The sequence below is a fragment of the Odontesthes bonariensis genome, chromosome 10 (genome assembly GCF_027942865.1).
Source record: "Odontesthes bonariensis isolate fOdoBon6 chromosome 10, fOdoBon6.hap1, whole genome shotgun sequence".
In the NCBI taxonomy this organism is placed as follows: Eukaryota; Metazoa; Chordata; class Actinopteri; order Atheriniformes; family Atherinopsidae; genus Odontesthes; species Odontesthes bonariensis.
The window spans coordinates 15,861,353-15,880,957 of NC_134515.1; the positions used below are offsets into that span (position 1 = coordinate 15,861,353).

General features: G+C 39.7%; 1 protein-coding gene across 1 annotated transcript in view; it reads right to left on the reverse strand.

Moving 5' to 3' along the window:
- LOC142390766 (forkhead box protein J3-like) overlaps nucleotides 1-11,078 on the reverse strand; it is a 78,706-nt gene extending 67,628 nt beyond the window's left edge. The window contains exon 1 of the mRNA XM_075476466.1: nucleotides 10,819-11,078. The gene's annotated coding sequence lies outside the window, so the exon portion shown is untranslated. The remainder of the gene's footprint in view (nucleotides 1-10,818) is intronic.
- Between the last annotated feature and the right edge of the window lie 8,527 nt (nucleotides 11,079-19,605).

Consider the following 19,605-nt stretch of genomic DNA (forward strand, 5'->3'; position numbering starts at 1 on the left):
CAGACGCTCCCAGACACTGCCTTACTACTTGCCACTGAAATTACAATGCATCATATAAGCAATTCCACACTTTTTTGAACTGTTGCTTTTTGTTATTTTCTTCATATATGGTTCCTTCAATACTTAAATAATGTTTCAACAGACGCTTCCATTCATAAAGTGAAGCTGCTACAGGGTTCTTCCAATGTTTTAAAATAAGTTTTTTATAAATCAGGGAACAAAAACATATCTGCCAACCTAATGGGTATCTTACCTGTTCTGTATTGTGAAGGATGCATAACTGAGGTGTGAGATTAATTGTAACTCTGCACACTGTATTAATCAATTTTTCTATCTCCATCCAAACCTGGTTAATTGCTGGACATTCCCAAAAGGCATGTATTAATGTATCTTCCTCTGTAAGGCATTTTATACAAAGAGCAGAAGAGGAGGAATCAAATTTGTGCACCTTAGATCTCGTATAGTATATTCTTGTCATTAGTTTGTATTGAATGAGGCGTAGATTTTCATTAGTAGTGATACTATGTGTTACTTGTAAACACTCCTTCCATTTTACCTTTGAGTCAGTGATCCCAATGTCATTATTCCAGTTCTGATATATTTTGTGTAATGAATACCTGCCAGCTAGTTCATCAATCAGACCATTATATAAAGTTCCTATCAGTTTCCTTTTTTCACTGGTTTTTAATATCCATTTAACTGCAGGTGATTCTATGCATCCCTGTAACAAAATTGTATCTTGTAACCAACTTCTTAATTGTGAATATTTCAAGAATTCAGTATTTGTTAAGTTAAATTTTTGTTTAAGTTGATCAAAAGACAATATTTTACTCTCTTCACATATATCCAACACTGTTAATATTCCTTTATCCTTCCAACTACCCCAATTAAGTTTTTTATTCTGGATAGTAATTGCAGAATTGTTCCATAGGCCTACAGTCCCTGGCAGTCCAATCTCTGTATGTAATATGCTCTTTATTTTTTGCCATGCCTTCAGTGTGCTGTTAATTACAAAACCGCCTTCTATTTTTCGTCTTGTAAACATAGCTACAAACAAATTATCTAATCCAAGTTGAAAGTCCTCTATCTTGACCCATGACTCTTCCTCTGTTCTGTTTACTATTTTATCAAAATGGAACGATTGTGCGGCATAGTAATACATCTCAAAGTTTGGTAATTGAAGTCCTCCTTCGCTTCTTTTATTCTGAAGGAGCATCCTACTCAGTCTTATTTGACCAAATGAATGAACTAATAAGTCTTTCAACAGTTTTAAAAAAGGTTTTTGGGGGTATAACTGGTATTACCTGGAAAACAAACAGAAATTTGGGCAGCCAAATCATTTTTACCAAATTAATTCTACCAATGATGTTAATCGGGAGGTCCTGCCACTGGCCTAAACCAGCTTTTAGTTCCACAAGTAAAGTTGAGTAATTATTTTGATATAATGTCTTTTTGTCTGTACTGATGTGGCATCCTAGATCCTTAATCTTATTCCTCTGACACTTAAATTGTATTAGTTCATCTTTATTTTGCCGGCATCCTGTTATTGGCATTACTTCTGTTTTATCCATATTTATTTTATATCCTGATATTCTGGAGAAGCTCTCTATTACCCCCATCAATGCCAGGATTGATTTACTAGTATTGGTTAGGTAAAGCATAAGATCATCCGCAAACAGACTTAGCTTGAAGCACTCCCTATCTACATATATACCGGTTATTTCCTCACATTCACGGATTTTCTGTGCCAGCGGTTCAATAGCCAAGGCAAATAACGTTGGTGATAGAGGGCAACCTTGTCTCGTACCTCTTGCGATCTAAATAGCTTCTGATAAAATGCCGTTTGAGTAAACATAGGCCGTCGGTAATTTATAAATGGTTTTAATCAGATCTATTATTCCTTTTGGGAAGTTGAATGCCTCCAGTACCTTATACAAGTAGCTCAATTCCAGTCGATAGAATGCTTTTTCGGCGTCTACTGCCATTAATGTTAAATCTATATTTTGCTGTTTGGCATATTGTGTTAGAGATATACATGTTCTAACATTTGTTTTTAAATTTCTATTTTGTATAAAACCTGTTTGGTTATAATGTATAAGTAGTGGAAGGACTTTAGCCATTCTATTGTTTAAGACTTTTGTAATAATTTTATTATCGCTATTTATTAAGCTAATTGGTCTGAAGTCAGATGGCTTATTACACTCTCTACCTGGTTTTGGAATTACATTTATAATGGTTTGATACATTGATGGGGGTAATATACTCTCTGTAGTTGCATATTTTAAAACTTCAACAAAAAATGAACCTATTTGGGGCCAAAACTCTACATAAAACTCGATTGGTAACCCATCCATACCAGGGGCTTTACCTTTGGCGAAACTGTCCATTGCCTCTTTAATTTCAGTTTCAGAAATCTCTTTGGCCATTTCCTCCTTCTGATTTTCTGGTAGTGTCTTAATATCAATGCCTTTCAGATACAGTTCTTGTTCATTACTTTCACAAGCCAGTTCAGAACTATACAGTTGTTTATAAAAAGAAGCAAATTGTGTATTTATAGCTATACTGTCTGTGATAGGAAGATTCGATTCAGGGTCACGAAAAACAATAGATTCCTTCATTGTCATTTTCTTAACTAAGGAGGATAGTTGTTTACCTGATTTATTTGAGGATACATACCTTAACTTGTTAGAGTTGTGTCTGATATTGTTTGCTTTTTCAAGGAGCAGGCGGTCATAGTCCAATTTTAATTCCTGCAGGCGTTCTAGATCTTCTTTTGAGCCTGTACACTTATGTGAGGCCTCTACTTTAGTGATAGTGCCCTCTAATTCCTTAAAACGTTTGTCAAAATCCTTTTTTCTTCTAGCTGAAAATGAAATAATGGTTTAAACCATTGAACAGAAAACGATGAATATAATAGGCTAATGAAAATAGTTTCTTTTATTTGTTTATTTTTTCTTTTTTTCTTCCTTTTCCTGCTTTGGGTTAATACAGACTTGGCTTCTCACCACTACCCCCCCCCCCTTCACATCTCTCTCTTTAACCAATTTCTGAGGAGTCACCTGATACCCCTCTCTCTTTTTAAACGAAAAATGTCCACAAAGGTCCTTCTGGGGAGAAAAAAATAAGTCTCCAATCATGTTCCTGCTGCTCATCACAGACAAGGCCGCATTCAGACCATGCTCTAATTAAAAAAAAATAATAATGTTTTTGTTTCGTGCTTTATGGAGGACAAGCGTCCCGGCGTCTGGGAAATACAAGTAAAAGAAATGGATGCAGAATGAACCAGCGCCAGTGAACAGTTAACAGCAGTACAGAATCAACCTGCAAATTATATAGAAATCCAAATCTAAACCTCATCACCATCCCATGCTCTAACCTTTCTGTGTCCTTCAGCAACAAAGAGCCCAATGGCATTCTCCATTCACGGTTTATATGATCAAGGTGCGAGAACTTCAATGAGCACTGCGTACTAAGATGAAACCCATCTTTTTCTCTCTCCAGTCCCCCTGGAGAGCCCAATATAACAGCGTGAATAACAAGAGGGGAAATACCCAACGCTTGCAAACCCCCCGCTTAATTACAAGGAGAAAACACACATGTTTAGCAGCAGGCTCATCAAGCCAAACAAGCCAGGCATTGGGAGTAAGGAGGGGAAAGAAGAACCAAAAATCTTGATGAAGATTCTTGCACAAAACCACCCCCATCTCCTCCTCAAGGCTCTGCCACTGTGGGTGAAGCCATAGCTGAACGGCTCCTCCAAATCCCAGGAAACCATCTTAATTAGTACGCCTTTTTTTTTTTCCTGAGGTTTTACTGGTGGTGGGTAGGTGGAGATGGTGGGGGGTAGTGACACAGAGTGCGCAGAACAACAAGTACTTATTTTCCCCTCATTAAAAGGAGGCTCGAACTGCAAATCAGCCTGCCACAAGCCCTGACCTGCTGCATCTGTTGTTGTGAAGAAGTTTGGGAGCGTAGGCTGGCTGCACGGCCGCACGGCGAAGCTTCACACCGCTAGCCTGGTGAGGTGCTGGGATGATGAGTAATAGCAGAAAGCGGAGAGGGAGAAGGAGGAGGGCGTGACTAGGCTTCTGGGAAGAGGGGCCCTGCTGGGTGGGTAGATGCAACCAATTACTTAGTCGACTCAACTGGTCCCACAGTGACTGAGCTAACCTCAGAGCTGTGCCTGAGTTTCACATCAGCTTCAGAGGCCTGCATGGTATCAAGAGGAAAAATCATCACTGCAAAGCAGATGCCGTACAGTAAGGAGCACCAGTGCTGTCTCCTGCACTTTTATCACCTTTCATCGCTGTTATTATGTTCCATACTGCCGGTTTGCACTACTATAACTTTTTTATCACTTTATTATGTTCCATACTGCCGTTTTTGCACTACCACAACCATAACTATGCTGCTAACTTAACTTATACTTAACTTGTACATAACTTATACATACCAACCACACTGCATATTTTTTATATACATTTTTTATTGGCTCTTTTAGTTTTAGCTTAGTATATGTCTTACCTGTGTGCCCTGAATGTTTACTTTGTATTGATATGTCCTGTCCTATCTGTTGTGCCTGTGCACTTTATATGTCACCGTGAGAGTGTGTGAAACGTCCTCTCGATTCCTTTGTATGTTTCGGCATGTGAAGAAATTGACAATAAAGCAACTTTGACTTTGACTTGTGGCCACTGAATTTCTATAGAAATACACTGTATATTGTATGCCCCAGTTCTAAACTCTATAAAATGAGTGCTTCAGACCATAATTGTGGTTCATCTCCAACATGTCTTTCACAGGTAGCTGTTCGTGGTTATCCGAGTGTCCTGAAACTACAACACAAACAAAACAGCCTATAGTGTGAGAGAGAAAAACAGCAGTCAACTCTATTCTTATTGTTGCTGCTTTAGTTCACATTTTGAATGGTATCAGAGACATTTCAATTGAAAACAGAAGCATACTTAAGTACTTTTACGGTGCTTAATGGGGATATATTATTGAAAACAGAAAAAAATTATATTTTCTGTGCTTGAGGAGTACATACAATTTTTGGGAGTCTAGATGGATGGACGGATGAAGTCACTACCAATTCAAAAACTCAGCAAAAAACAACACTGACACTTCGCTTGGGGCTCCCCACGTCTGATCTCATTTAGTGAGCCATTTAGATTTGCAGTTGGTTTCTACGGCGGACTCCCAGCTCAGTGTCGAAATATTCAGCCAACATTCAGTGACCCGAGACTACAAAGACATTTGATGCAGGACTGAATAAGCGATTAAACACTCACATTGATCTCAAAAGCCAGATGTTGGCAGGTGTAAGTCAGACTTTTGATCTGTGTAAAAATGGCTTAAGTGTTTTATGTGCTGGCATGGGGTAATTGTCAAAGCACAACAGAAAACCAACCTCAGCCAAGGGGAACTGCACATCCAAACAACTTGAACCTCAGTAAGGGACTTATTCAGGTCCCTGGGAATATAAGTGCCAAGTTTGAAGACTGAATGAACAGCCTATGTAACTGCCAATGGAATTGACCTCAGTCAATATATGTAATCTTTAAAAGCAAAGCTAGAAAGTGCTGTGATTTACAGTGAACTTCCTAAAAATAGATTAATTGTTTCGATATTTCAAATGAATTCAAATGTCTTGTAAAACAAATCTAAAAAAGTGACTAAAGCTTTAACAGAACATAAAAAGAAAACAAATCAACGGATTGTTAAGTCCATGTTTATTTAACAATAACAAAGGGTTATAATTGCAAATGTGATCATTTGGATGATTACATTCTACTGTGCGGAGATGGAGCAAATAGCCAGTCTGTACTAGGCAAAAACCCCACAGAATTAAACTATTTATCAGTTTTCAGATGAAGTACAGATCTATAGCTTTGTAGGAAATAAAGGAGTTGAACGGAAGATCTTCTGGCAGCTAATCACATTGAACTAGCAGGATGTGAACAGCTTCAGTATAAATGTGCAAGAGAATATTTTCAGGCTAACATTAGTGGGTATCAGAAGAGGTTCAAATTATGGTAAAAGATGAGCGTGGCCCTTTCAGACTTTTACCCTTTACTCAATTTAAGGAAAGGCATTTAAAAAAATCTAACTTTTGTAGCTTGACAGTTTTGATACATTAGTGAAGCGATTACAAGCATAATCAAATAGATAAAAATAAAAATAAAAATAAAATAATAATACTTCAACAAGACGACATGGACGTCGATGAGCAAGAAATCCTTTTCCTCCAAAAACTCTAAACATGCCACTCTCTGCACTGCGGATGTCGCTTTCATGACTGGGAATATTGTCTGTTTCAAAGAGTTGAGGGAAAGTGTGTGATTGAACGTATTCACCCATTAGATTTTGAAGCTGTGATGCACTCACTCAGCTGTATGCATCACTAACAGCTAACAGTCCCCTGCTGCTAGCAGGCTTTTAGACTGAGAGAGGCTTTATAGTTCTGCATTTTAATAGAGAACTCTGAATGGAGTGATTGGGGTTAGGGTTATGGGGAAGAGGAGTGAGGGAGCCAAAGGAAAGAGGCATCAAAATATTTTCAGAAGAAAAAAAGGAGTAATGACAAAATACCCCCCCACCCCTCCCGGAGTGTGTGGAGCAGAGGGGGTTTCTGTGAAGGACTGCTTTGGCAAGTGTAAGGCTAATGTGTCAAAAGAAAGTCTGTGGGCATACCGAGCGCTGACATGTCTCGAAGTGTGGGCCATTCAAAGAAAGGAGGAAAAGGTCCAAAAAGCAGTATTGAACGTCTTAATTACTTTCTGCTTCAGCAAAACATGCCCCTGAAAAGGTTCAATTATAAGATACCAAGGCAAATCAGCTGCCCTCGTGGTTGCTGTTTGCTGGTCCTTTAAATGGAGCTGGGTTAAGCAATTATCGCTTGATACTTTTTTTCCTTTTTACAGGAGACCTGGAGAGGCATCAAGGTAATTCGCCATTTCAAAGTGAGGTTCTTTGTGTAGCCTTAGTCCTTAAAGAGAGTGGTCAGGAAGCCTGGAGAAGAGAAAAAACATTGATTTGCCGGAGACAATATTTTATCCATGACGGTACACTTTCGTCAGCTGGCTCATGTCAACCAAGTCCATCCTGGGGCAGGTCAATTGAAACTGAACGCCCCGATTCAAACCATTTTTCTATGGTCTGAAAGAAAATCTGACAGAAAGAAGGTGAGGAAATCAGTCTGCTCCATAGAATCCCTCTGGGCCTGGAATATTTAAATCGCCAAGCCCACACAGAACACAACATCTGAAAACATCTGCCAAGGTAGAGGGAGCGAACGACCCACAAGACTTAATGATACCAACTAGGAAAAAGCTATCAGAATTTGAGATTCTGACAACGGCGGAGTTAAAAAGGCATATTTTGTCATAAATAAAACATAGAAGTGCAGCATTTCGGCAAACTTCCCCAACAAGAGGTCCCAAGAGAGAGATGGGATGCTGTTTGTGAACTCATGCTTTGCACAGCAAAGGAGGCTACAGCACAGCGTCGCGGCGACTAGAACACTCCCACATCCAGTCCTATTCAGAGAGGACTAGTCCTCTTTAAAAATTCATTAATTTACAGCAAAAATAGATTAAAGCACCCAACTGCACCAACCTAAAAAGTTTGGCTTGTGAATAGCATTAATAATGGAAGTGAGCATCCCAAACCTCGAGGCCCGAGCTCGAAGGCATGGCTTAGGTTTTGTTGCGCTTTATAATGGAGAGTAATTTACATTTTTTAGAAGTATTACAGCTTTTTGATGCTTGTTTATAATTGCGTTGTTTTACATGCAAATTGGCAAACAATTGTTACTCATTAAAACATAACCACAAGAGTGCTACGCTCTTAGCCTGTGTAAGACACAAGCTTTGCATCAGGTTCGCAATGGAAGCTCTGCACTGAACCCTTGTCGCTGGCAGCACATCTGCCGTGTTCAATCCACATAACAGCCCTTTAAAGGTGATCATCCCCAATCTTATCTCTCACATCTTTCTTTTTGAAATCACAGCGGTGCTTTGCTAACTGAATCAAAGAGGATTTTGACAAGATAAAAGGATTTGCTGCATTAGAATTCAAATTATGTGCAGTTTCCTGGGGATTTGGCCAAAATCACAGCGACTGGGAGCACTCAGAGAGCTTAAAGGTACTTGAAAAAGAAAGAAGGCCCCGCTCTAATGTGTTGTCATATTTATCAACTTAGAGCCTAATGACGGAGGACTCCATTATGTAGGAAAATCGATATCTGATTTCATCGTGAGGATACATAACTGACAGTCTGTCATGAAGCTCTCCATCTCCACACACTGTGGTAAATTTAAGGTCATTTCAATAATCTCTTTTAAACAGCTGATAAATGACATGACCTGAGGTAATTAAAGTGACCTGATGACCTGCAGCGGCCTGACAATTAGAGGCAGATTAGAGAGCTTCCAGCCAAACAGACACCTCATCCTCACCCCTTTTAATAGCCACTGCCCGGCGATCTTCCAGCGAGGCAGTTAACCAACAGCCCTTTAGTGGAAGTGTTCGTGATGAGGAGCAGACAGCTTCAAGGCATCAATCCATACAACAGAAGACTGTGGGCGCATGCGGTTGCTAAAATCATATTGTTTGTTATCAAGTTGTTTTATTAAACAAACAGATCTTTTCAAGGTTAAACGCACAGCAGCAGCATGAAAAGCAGAAAGTCGATGCCGCGGTTATGACATGGACAACGTTTTCTGCACAGCATGTCAAAGAGATTACTTATGAGCTGCAAAAAAGCCCTCTGAATGATACACGCTAACGCAGATCACGCTGGGTTTTTCAATAAAAACAGACAGTGTGAACACCGCACAGGCATCAGGGTGCAGGTTTCCCTTCCGTGCAACATGTTCTTGAGCACAATTTTTCAAACATCTCAAAGGGGTACATATAAATAAAAGGACAAGTGCATGCTCTCTTTGCAAACATCTGATTTAAAAAAATAAAAAAAAACCTACTTCCAAGGTCAATGTTCCGTTTCTTGACTTGGCAAATTATCCTTGGCAAATGATGAGCTGAAAGAGTGGCAGCCCACTATGACCAGTGATGTTGCACCAAATATATATATATATATATATATATATATATATATATATATATATATATATACACACTACAAATCAGAATGAATAGGCAGACAGACAACATGAATATTCGACAGCCACGAGTGATATATATATATATAAAAAATTTAAAAATTTCCATTAAAGAAGCTGAAATGCCTGCAGTTCATCCCCAAATAACCCTTCGTGCAACTTTCAAAAAGTCATTACTCCACACGCTTCTTCCCGTTGCATTTGCTGACATTGGCGATAATTACAACGACCTTTCCGATGATAAAACACAAATCAGTAAAACATTATGACTGTTCCTTCTCTTCACGTTTCATGAGATTCTGCAGAACGTTTTAATGAGGCATTTAGGGCACTATGAGTGATGTACGGAGAAAGCCTACAATGGCAATCAGCGGTGAGTGTGGCAGCTGTTCAGCAATTAAAAAGCCAAATTACCCTCAATCAACACCATTTACAAGCACAAGTAAATCTCAGAGCAAATAATGATGAGAGAAATCTGTTCAGACAGCTCTCATCTTGATAGGAATTAGAGACGCATCCAAATCAGGAGCACGGTGTTCTCTCAAACCCTCTCTGAGTCTGTCACACACACACACACACACACACACACTCACACAACTCTCCTCCCCTGCATATTTTTTGTGAGATAAAGTTGGGACACTATTGACTGGTTGTCCCACTGCAGTATGAAGAAACGATAAAGACCCCTTACAGCATAAACACTCACATTTCGCTGTACGGCTGTAATCTCTTGATGGAAAGAAAGTGCACTGCTCCATTTAAAAGAAAGCTTGTGGAAAAGATGGTGGTGCTGCACCATCACCCTGCTTGCTGGAAAACACTAATAAAAGTGAGCTGCATCTTTGACAGGTTTTGCCAAGTTAAAGTTAAACTGCCAAAATATCCGTCACCCAATTCACTTACCAAATATCCAGAGTGGCTGCACTATCTGCCTCTAACATGGATCGCAGGATCATGTCCAATCTGCCCATCTGACTTGACATCTTCTACTACCTTGACTGTCTTTCTGCATAAACTAAACCCTGGGAGCCTCTCATTACCACGTGACATGATGCATACAGGTATAAGCATGCAAACACCAAGCTCCTGTAAATATGTAAATATCAGGCAAAAGCAAACCAACACGTCCATGAATATGAACCGTGGTGCTGCTGACACAGTGAGTGCTCAAAAGAAAACCTTGTTAGAACTTGTTCTGAAAGAAAAGTTCAATGACAAGGAATCCCCTCAGACGGCTGCTGTGAACTCACTCGGTGTAGGCTACTTGGGACACATCAGCGCGGAGCTCTGGTTGTTTTTGGTTCTCAGCTGGACATCCTCTCGAGGAGCCTTCCGAGCGGTGAACGGCGCTGTCCTCCAAACACAACTCACCCCTTGGATAGTTGTTTCGCTCACTGAGAACACTTTCTTTGCAGCATCTTGCCCGACGGCCCCGCTGCGTTCGTGTCTACGTGAGACTATGACGGTAAACTTGCAGAAGTTGACTTTTACGCACGGACACAGGGTGAACAGATGCTCCAGCGGCTGCATGCATGTTATATTGTCACAGGCAGGGAACTTGACATGGCCTGCCATTAAGTAGAACCACTGCTTTTTTATTTTATTATTATTAGGATTTCCCAATACATCATGACATGCAACATACCATCCTGACTAGCATTAAAAAAAAAAAACATCTTGTGCAAAGACTACTCACCGTCGTGGATGAACGTGAACCGGCTCAGTTTTTTCTACTCCAGACGCCCAGGATTGTGCACTTGAAAAATTCCCTTCGAAGACAAAAGCTCCAGCGGTGTCTTTGCGCTGTCACTGGGGCTGCAGGCTCGGTGCTCTGCCGGCGTCAGACTCAACTGACCGCTGCTGTGGTCATTCGACACTTAAGACGGGGAAAGGCTCGACCCGCTATTCTCATTTGAGCTCAGCGAGAGAAGATCCCGGGTCTCAGCGCTCTGTGCTCCGCTGATAAACCACCGGAACTACTTCCAGCGCCAGCCGGAGCACGTTGAAGATGAATTCATGCACCACAATGGGGAGAAATGAAATCACATCCATTTAACTAGTTCCCAATTTCAATATTAATGAGATTCTACAAGGACATGCCTACTATAAGTGGGAGCAAAAATAACATATCATAATTATAGGCCACGCTATAATTATTCCAGGCCTTGTAATAATTGCATTTATGCCATGTCTATTAATTTCTGACGTTAAATAGGCCATAATAATTATCATGACTACCCACCCGTGCCAGTGACTGTGTTTCTAAAGGGGTAGAAATCCAGATCCTAAAACACAAAAAATTACTGTAGACGAAAAAATATGTACCAGTAATGATTATCAAACACTGCTCACACCACAACAGCACTTTGTGTCATACTGCTTTACTGTGCCAAAAGATTTGTGTTTAATTATGGTATATATGGCCTATTATATGTTATAGTAGAGGTTTTCTTCAGTGTAAGTCTGTTGTTTGTGATTAGAAGCCTGAAGTGAAAGCACAGCGCACCCACCTGGAGAGGACATCTGTCAGAGCAGCACAATGTTCAATCTGAAGGTTTTCAGCCATACTTTCAGTCATTTTTAACACACAAGTTCACAGACCAAAGGATGGAGAGTTAGGGTTGTCAGAGTGTATCTGTTTCATCTAGAGACCCATTTTGAGTGTCATTTGTATTTAAAAGTGACACTTTGCCCCCCCCCCCCATGCAATGAATTCAGAACAAAAGTTTTGTTCGAGATATCGGTAATTGAATATGGAGAATGTACATGTACATCTAATTCCAAAGAACAGGCGACACAGCTTCTCTTGTTAAACAGGAGCTGCTGCAGTGCCACGGTGAGCAGCAGCTTTACTACAGTGTGCCTTCCATGGCAGTCCAGTCTCGGTCTGGATGCGTGTCTGCAAGAGAAAGACAAGACACAACAGTGGCAGGAAGCAGATTTACGTCCCGTTGATGATAAAAATGAGTATGAAATTTACACAGATAACCTACGGTGATACTGGATTTTGCAGAAACCACTTTGGGCTGGTGGAGCCTATTCCTGCTGCCACTCGGCAAGAGGCGAGGTCCACCCTGGACTGGTTGTGAGTCCACCATACGGGGCAAAAAAAAAAGACTTATGAGACACACAACCACGCTTTTCATTCACGCTCCCCCCCTCAGGTCAATATTTTATCACCAGTTATTCTAACGTGCATGTTTTTCTGGACTGTGGGAGGAAGCGAGGAAGGTGTCCGGAGAGAACGCACACATGCAGTGAGAGAACATGCAAACTCCTGCATGTATTAGCATGTGGAGAATGTCTTTATTGTCATTGTGTAAGTGCAACAACATTTGTGAATGATCTCATCAGGGTAAAAACACATGTGATCCTGAAAGTCAGAATATTATTATTCAAATAAAAGGGCTTGTGTTTCTAATATACAACTACAAAATGTAAATAAAGGTTAGAATGAAAAAAAAATATGAAAACGATAGATGAGAAAACTATGTAAATGGGATACAACTTACTGTGAGGATGCCACTTAGAAAAAACACTAAAAAAGATTATTAAGTTTACAAAGAAAGTTATTTGATTGGTGCCATAAGTTGCATATCTACCACAGGAACCTTTTCCTGCAACCAGGGCCTATTTGGAGGTCTTTCCTGGAGGTCCTCTCCTCAATACCCAGTGTTTCGATCTGAGAACAAAATTCTGGGGTAGAAAATACAACCTTAAAGAGGGCCCTGGTAGGTAGGTAGTACTTTTGAGACTACCCTGTACCTTTGGGTTGCAGAGCTAGTATTTTTATTTCCACCTTTAAGTTATACTCCAGGTATGACAGTATGGTTGTTGCAGCTTGTTTCTTTATCTCTTCGTTGGCAGCATCGCTCGAAAGTTCTGGATGTATTTGAATGAAAATTTGACCAGAAGAGGGGCATGGCCAAACCTAGAGGTGATTAACTTCTTACTTTTAGTTCAGATCTACTTTGGATTCCTTTTCTTTTCTTTTCTTTCTTTTGGTGGTGGCACGCAGTCTGGGACTGCGGTTGTTCCAGGTGTCCGATGACCCAGTGAAAGAAAGTTCAGTCTGACTGCTGATAGCAGTACTTTCTTTGGTGACAAGCTCCTCCCGTCTGAAAACATTAAGGCTTAAAAAATACACAGCTCACACAATACAATATACTTAAATCTGACCTCTCTAGTGCACTGAGAAGAAGATTCTCAGTTAAAAGATAAATGCCTTACGTACAACAGCGAATCAACTCATTTGCAAATTCTGAAAGCACGTTTTGAATGAGGATGAAAAAGGTTTCTCATTGTCTAGAGAGGAGTTTTAATTAAACTGAAAGTAATGTTCAGATGTCAAAACAACTAAAGGTGTGGTATTGATTACTACACCAACATATCCATCCATCCATTTTCTATACCGCTGAATCCGTCGGTCGGGTCGCGGGGGTGCTGGGGCCTATCCCAGCAGTCATGGGGCGCAGGGGCGGGGTACACCCTGGACAGGCCGCCAGTCCATCACAGGGTCACACAAAGACAAACGAGACTAACAACCATACACGCTCACACTCACACTCACGCCTAGGGACAGTTTTAGAGACACCAATTAACCTAACATGCATGTTTTTGGATGGAAGGAGGAAGCCGGAGAACCTGGAGAGAACCACACCAACATATCAAAATCTTAATTTATGTCGTACCTTTTTTTTAAAAAAAAAATATCAATCTCAAGAGAAATTACAGGCATTAGGGCTAAAATAAGGTAATAAGGAGTAATATTTCAAAGGCAGACACTGGCCCGGCCATTCTGAGACCTTATGAGTTATGCTCTATCCTCTTAAGACCGGAGCTCATGGTTGATATTCATTTTTTATTTCTCTTTGCTTTTTGGGCTTATTAGAATCTTGTAAGTATAAAAATTAAGCATCATCTTTTGACATGATGTTTCAGAGAAAAATGATGAAAAAATAATTAACTACTGTGGTAATTTAACCTAAAATGTGATGTCTATGCGTGTGGATGCGAGGTCCAAAGAGGATAAAACTTAGTAACACGAACATCAAATAACACCTGCCAAGAGCTAAATATGGATAAATATTAAGTTTGGCAGAGAAGTAAACATATGTAGGCATTAAGATGGCGGTTTAATCATTTTGAATCACAGTCCTTTGTTTTTTTATGTGCCCTGGTTGAGACTGATGTCTCCCTCATTGTCCAATAAACCCATTTTGACATCAGTGAATCATATATATATTTATAGGATAATATCATTGATGATATCATTAGATATATTCATTGCATAAAAAATGATCAGGCTCCCAAAACATAAAAAGGTCCCAAATAAAAATCTGTGATTGGCCAAGATTAATATTAATGATAATGACAATAATCATTTAAATCTGGTTTAAAACTATCTGGTAGCCACTGAAGGGAAGCTACAACTGGAGTAACGAGTTAGCCTCAGTGGGAATTTGCGAGAAGCACTTATGTCAGACTCCAGTGCACTGCAGTAATCAAGTTTAGATGTATTCAATCAAAGCATGAATGATTTAAGAGATTGAAGAAAAGAAGATTGCACAAACTGTGTCTGCTGTGTATTAGATTCAAGACACAAGTCAATATAAGTCAGACTTAAGTTGTTTTTTAATATAAGCCTGCAAGGCTCATAAGTAGCTCAGTGCTGCACTCGTCTGGATGGTTGGGTTGCTTGCAATGAGTATGAGCCAGCAGCCCGTACAATACATGTATTGTCTACATCCATATATCTATCCTTGTCTGATAGATAGATAGATAGATAGATAGATAGATAGATAGATAGATAGATAGATAGATAGATAGATAGATAGATAGATAGATAGATAGATAGATAGATAGATAGATAGATAGATAGATAGATAGATAGATAGATAGATAGATCAAAACGAAACGAGCATACTGTCGCAATCTGCCAGTCCACCACCAGGGGGCTCTCTAACCTAAGAGAGTGAGTTACCAATTCAAAAATCCTGTTAATGTATTTTTAATCTACATTCACTGTAAATGTATTTTGAATTAATTTACCAGGTGCACTCTAACGAATCTGATTTCCCACGTGTGATGTAACTCCGACACTGGTACTCTCACTTGTGTCGACTTTGTAAATCTCCATCGTGTTTCACAGTTTTTACTTTTTCAACGAACGGTTTGTTCACCCCGTGATGACTAAATGTGTAGCCTATGCCTTGCTGGCCACGAATAATATGTGCTGATTTTATATCCAAACACCTCCGGGCTTGTACTCAGGTTACTCATTCTAGCTGGTGTAACGCTTACTGGGTTTCACCCCAGAGGGCAAGTGATTTTAAGAACCTTGCCGCAAGACGTTGAGGCCATGTTCGCGTCAAATGAGCAGTGTTTGGTTGGGATGCCCGAAAGATTACTGCAGTAAGGCCAAGGCCACAGCCCTTCCACACTGATCTATATACGTTTATATTGTGAACAGATGACGGAAAAAGATACGAGATTAGTTTCGAAGTAGAAAGTACGTGTGATTTCACAACGTTTAAGGGAACTTTGTGATGCTTAGACAGCACAACTGATTATGCAACGGCGGTGTCCATCATGTGTTGAATGCAAAAATGGGTCTCAACAGCCTTGATGACAAATTTATTTTTTCATTATTGCCACCAAATTGGAAATCGGATACTTTTCAGAGTGGTCACATTTGCATTGTTAATTGTGTAAATAATTCCTGGCATTGAGATTAATTAAATCTCAATTAATTTGAAAGCTCAATTAAATTTACGTTTTTAATGACAGATGCAAAGAACACAGACCTATTTTAAAGCCTTACTGATGTTAATAAGGATGATGCATGACGTTAGAGGCAACCCAATCTCGCGAGACAGGTCGCACGAGACTTCCGCTTGCAGCGAGAGTTTGTTGCCCATATAATATGCAGGGGGCGGGGGGCCAGTCTAGTTTGTTTCATGGTTGTCCTTTTGCTTTTATGATGACGAGAAATCACGTACAGTATGTTTTTTAGATTTATGTACGGTTGATAAAAAGAGTAGAATTTTATATAGTCAATTTGTTCATTGGAAATAGCTATGATTTATTCTCCATTTTCCCTGTGCATCAGCATATGAAGTCAGTGAGTTTCTGTAAAAAAGAAAAAGTCTTTATTCTCTATATAATATATGTTTATGTTTTTTTTTTAAGCATTCTGATTCCGGATTGTGTCACCACCAACCTGTTAATTTTAAAGTTGAAAAGCAGACTATTTCCCTTCATGACCAAAAAATTTTTTAATATATTAGAAAAGACTATTTGAAGGCACACAAAGCAACAGAAGTGAGTAACGCCTTCACTGACACGCAAGCAAGATAACTTGCAATCGAGGGGAAGTTGTTGAATATCTTGGCAGACTGTAGGAATTATGTAAGGGGAGGAAAAGGAAGGTCCGCAAAGAATGCAAGTTTATACTCATATGTTACAACACTCCAACAAGACCTCATGAAGTGAAAGCGATTAATGTTTTTTGTTGGAAGTGTAATACAGATGTGGGAACATTCTTGCATTGTATTTATGAATGTATGTTTGCAATGCCATTCTTGATTAAAGATCTGGAGGTTAGCTCCCCTGACCTCCGTTAAATAAGATAATAAATAAGAATATATATATGGTCTATAGGGATTACAGGAAATTATTCACTGAGTCTGGTCCATTTTTTTCTTTAGCACAAGTTTCTTGTGTTTACCTTGAATGTCTAAACACTTAAACTATTGGTTTTGGACGTATGGGTTGTGTCTATTAGCATTCAAAAAGGAAAGCTCCACAAAAAAAAAGTGCCGCATGAACAGGAAAAACTATGAGCATTAATCTTAAAAAAAGATGGAAAAGCATACAGGAAGATCAGTAACTCACTGAAAATCATCTGAAACTAATTTACTACAGTAAAAGAAAGGTATAGAAGAAGCCATAAAGCCACGAATAAGCACGGTATGAAGAGAGCATTCTAATTGCACGAACTTTCTTTAAAAAACAATAACCTAAGTGCTTTAGACCTGGCAGAGAGATTATCAATGAAAATCTTAGTTTCTGTGACACGTCGTACAGAATGCAGGTCTTATGCAGTACAAATCTCTGAGAATGCATATAGTCTTTGCTGGAGAACATGAAAATAGTCTGCTGAATATTGGAGGATACCAAACTGATGTTGTTTTAAGTTTAGCTAGTTGAATTTGCTGAATTTATTATAACAGAAGCGCACAGAGGTGGAAGTGTGATAATATGGGACTGTGTGAGTACAACAGCTGGTGTGAGATGGTGCCATGAATGCACATAAAAACACCATCTTACAAGGTGATTTCCTGTCTCCAAGAGCTTGGCAAAAGAGAAACATTCCAGGATGATAACAATCTAAAGCTTACCACCAAAATCACACAAGGGTCTTTAAAGAAGAAAAAAAAACAAAAAAAACATGACCTGGCCAAACACATCCTCTGCCTTTAATCCAGGGCTGTTTTCACACATGAACACCGGGGATTTTCAGGAGAAAGTGTGGACAATTTGATCCGGACTTCTTTCCACAGTTACTGTTCACACATGTTTCACAGCGGGAGGTTTTCTGTTGGAGATGCGCTCTCACGGCTGGAAATGTGAAAGAGGTGGTGTCGGGGAACCAGTGTTTATAGAGTACAGGAAGCAGGACGTGATACAAAAAAAAAGGACTCTGGAAATGTCTGTGTTCTCTGGAAAACATTTTGAGAAGAGCCAATGAGGCTCCTTGTTTTATTGATATCAATACCAGGTGTGTTTATAGGTATCCACAATTGTAAAGAGCAACTGGAAAGCAGCGTACAGGTCAGCAGAAAGGAGAATGAAGCGGCAACTCTTACCAGCATGAACACCAACTCACTCACACACAGGCAGTAAACGCTTCAGAATATTTGCTGCTACATTTGGATGATACATTTGGGTTCTGAGTGGACTATCTCTGCAAGTCTAGAGTGAACGATACAAACATTTGCTTCCATGCATGCTATAGCTCCGGTACATGTCAGTACTCCATGTTGGAAAATGGTTCTGTAGAAATTCTTTGCAGTTCTTTAAAGAGAAAACTCAACCAACACAAACGGCACAGAACATGAACTCATGGGAATAACTGACTTTGAAGAATGGCAGGAAACCTCTCCACTGTGCCACACTTGTCTCCTCCACCCTCCTCCTTGTCAAAAATGTGTGATGTATTGATAAAATGAAACATCTGAATACGAGTAAGGAAAGGTCTGCTGACTGTTGTTCCATTGATACCCTACTTTGGGGCTCATATTGTTAATAAAGTAAATTTAAATAGTAATTCATAAATCTTTGATATCAGCACATACTGCTCTGCTTATAAGAAATGCAGCTCCATAGAGTTCATAGTTTGGAATAATTTGATCTATACTCGAAGTGATACGGCACAGTGGGTTGTCACTTCTGTTGTACATTGTTTTAATTGGGTTTTATAACACGGACCACTGTCACAACATCCTGGCATCAGTCTAAAATGACAAGAAAGATTTAAAAAAACAACGGATATTGGCTTAATCCAGGGAAGTATTGAACATGCCGTTCACTGGATACTGGAAAATTCTCTTAAAATGCTTTGGTCAGCTGTGTTTTAACGACATACTTTTAACCTATATTTATTTACATTTAGCCCTTTCACCACTGTTAGAAATAAGCTGAATTGTCTATTATGTCCCTGTTAATGATATATAAATGGTTGCACAGATAACTGTCGAAGTATGAATATCATACCAGTGAAAAATATTTAAATCTGAAGATTTTCCGGTGAGTTTAGGAATCTTGAGGGGCGCGTCTTATTCCATGCTGACGTATTCTTTTCTTTTTTTCTTTTTAAGATTCAGATCAAGAACGATGATAAAGTGTAGTTAAGCTGAATGTACAATACCCGTATTTATAATATGGTCTCTGAATTGACTGAATACGCCCACCTACTAATAGTAACCCTGCAGCCCTTTATGCATAATGCTAGCAGAAGGGAGAGAAGTGGGTCATTCGCATTATTTCGCTCAGCCGACACAGCAGTTCCTTGATGGCGTTAGTGAACAATAGAACCGTCTAAATGGAAGTTATTTATTAAATAAACGCCACTCAGCCTTTAAAATTCAACACAGAACTTGGGAGAAGACGTGAAAGATAGTAGCTTTTTTTAGTTTCCAACGACCATGTTTAATTTCTATGCCAAACGGCTTTGAGACATCGTTGCCGTTGTGGTTCGCCAAACCTCCCAGCACGTCTGGTCTAAACCGGTTCGGAGAGCGCGCGGACTCGTGCGCACTGCATACTTCTCGCACAGATTCTCGGAGCACGCCGCGCGCCCTCACCAGGCTCCGCCCCCTACTTCACTTGGCCCTCCGTCATTGGCTCGTGCAGTAGCGGCTCGCCCACACTTTCCGCGTGTTGTTCGGACATTAGACGGTCCACGAGCAGCGATTGGTCA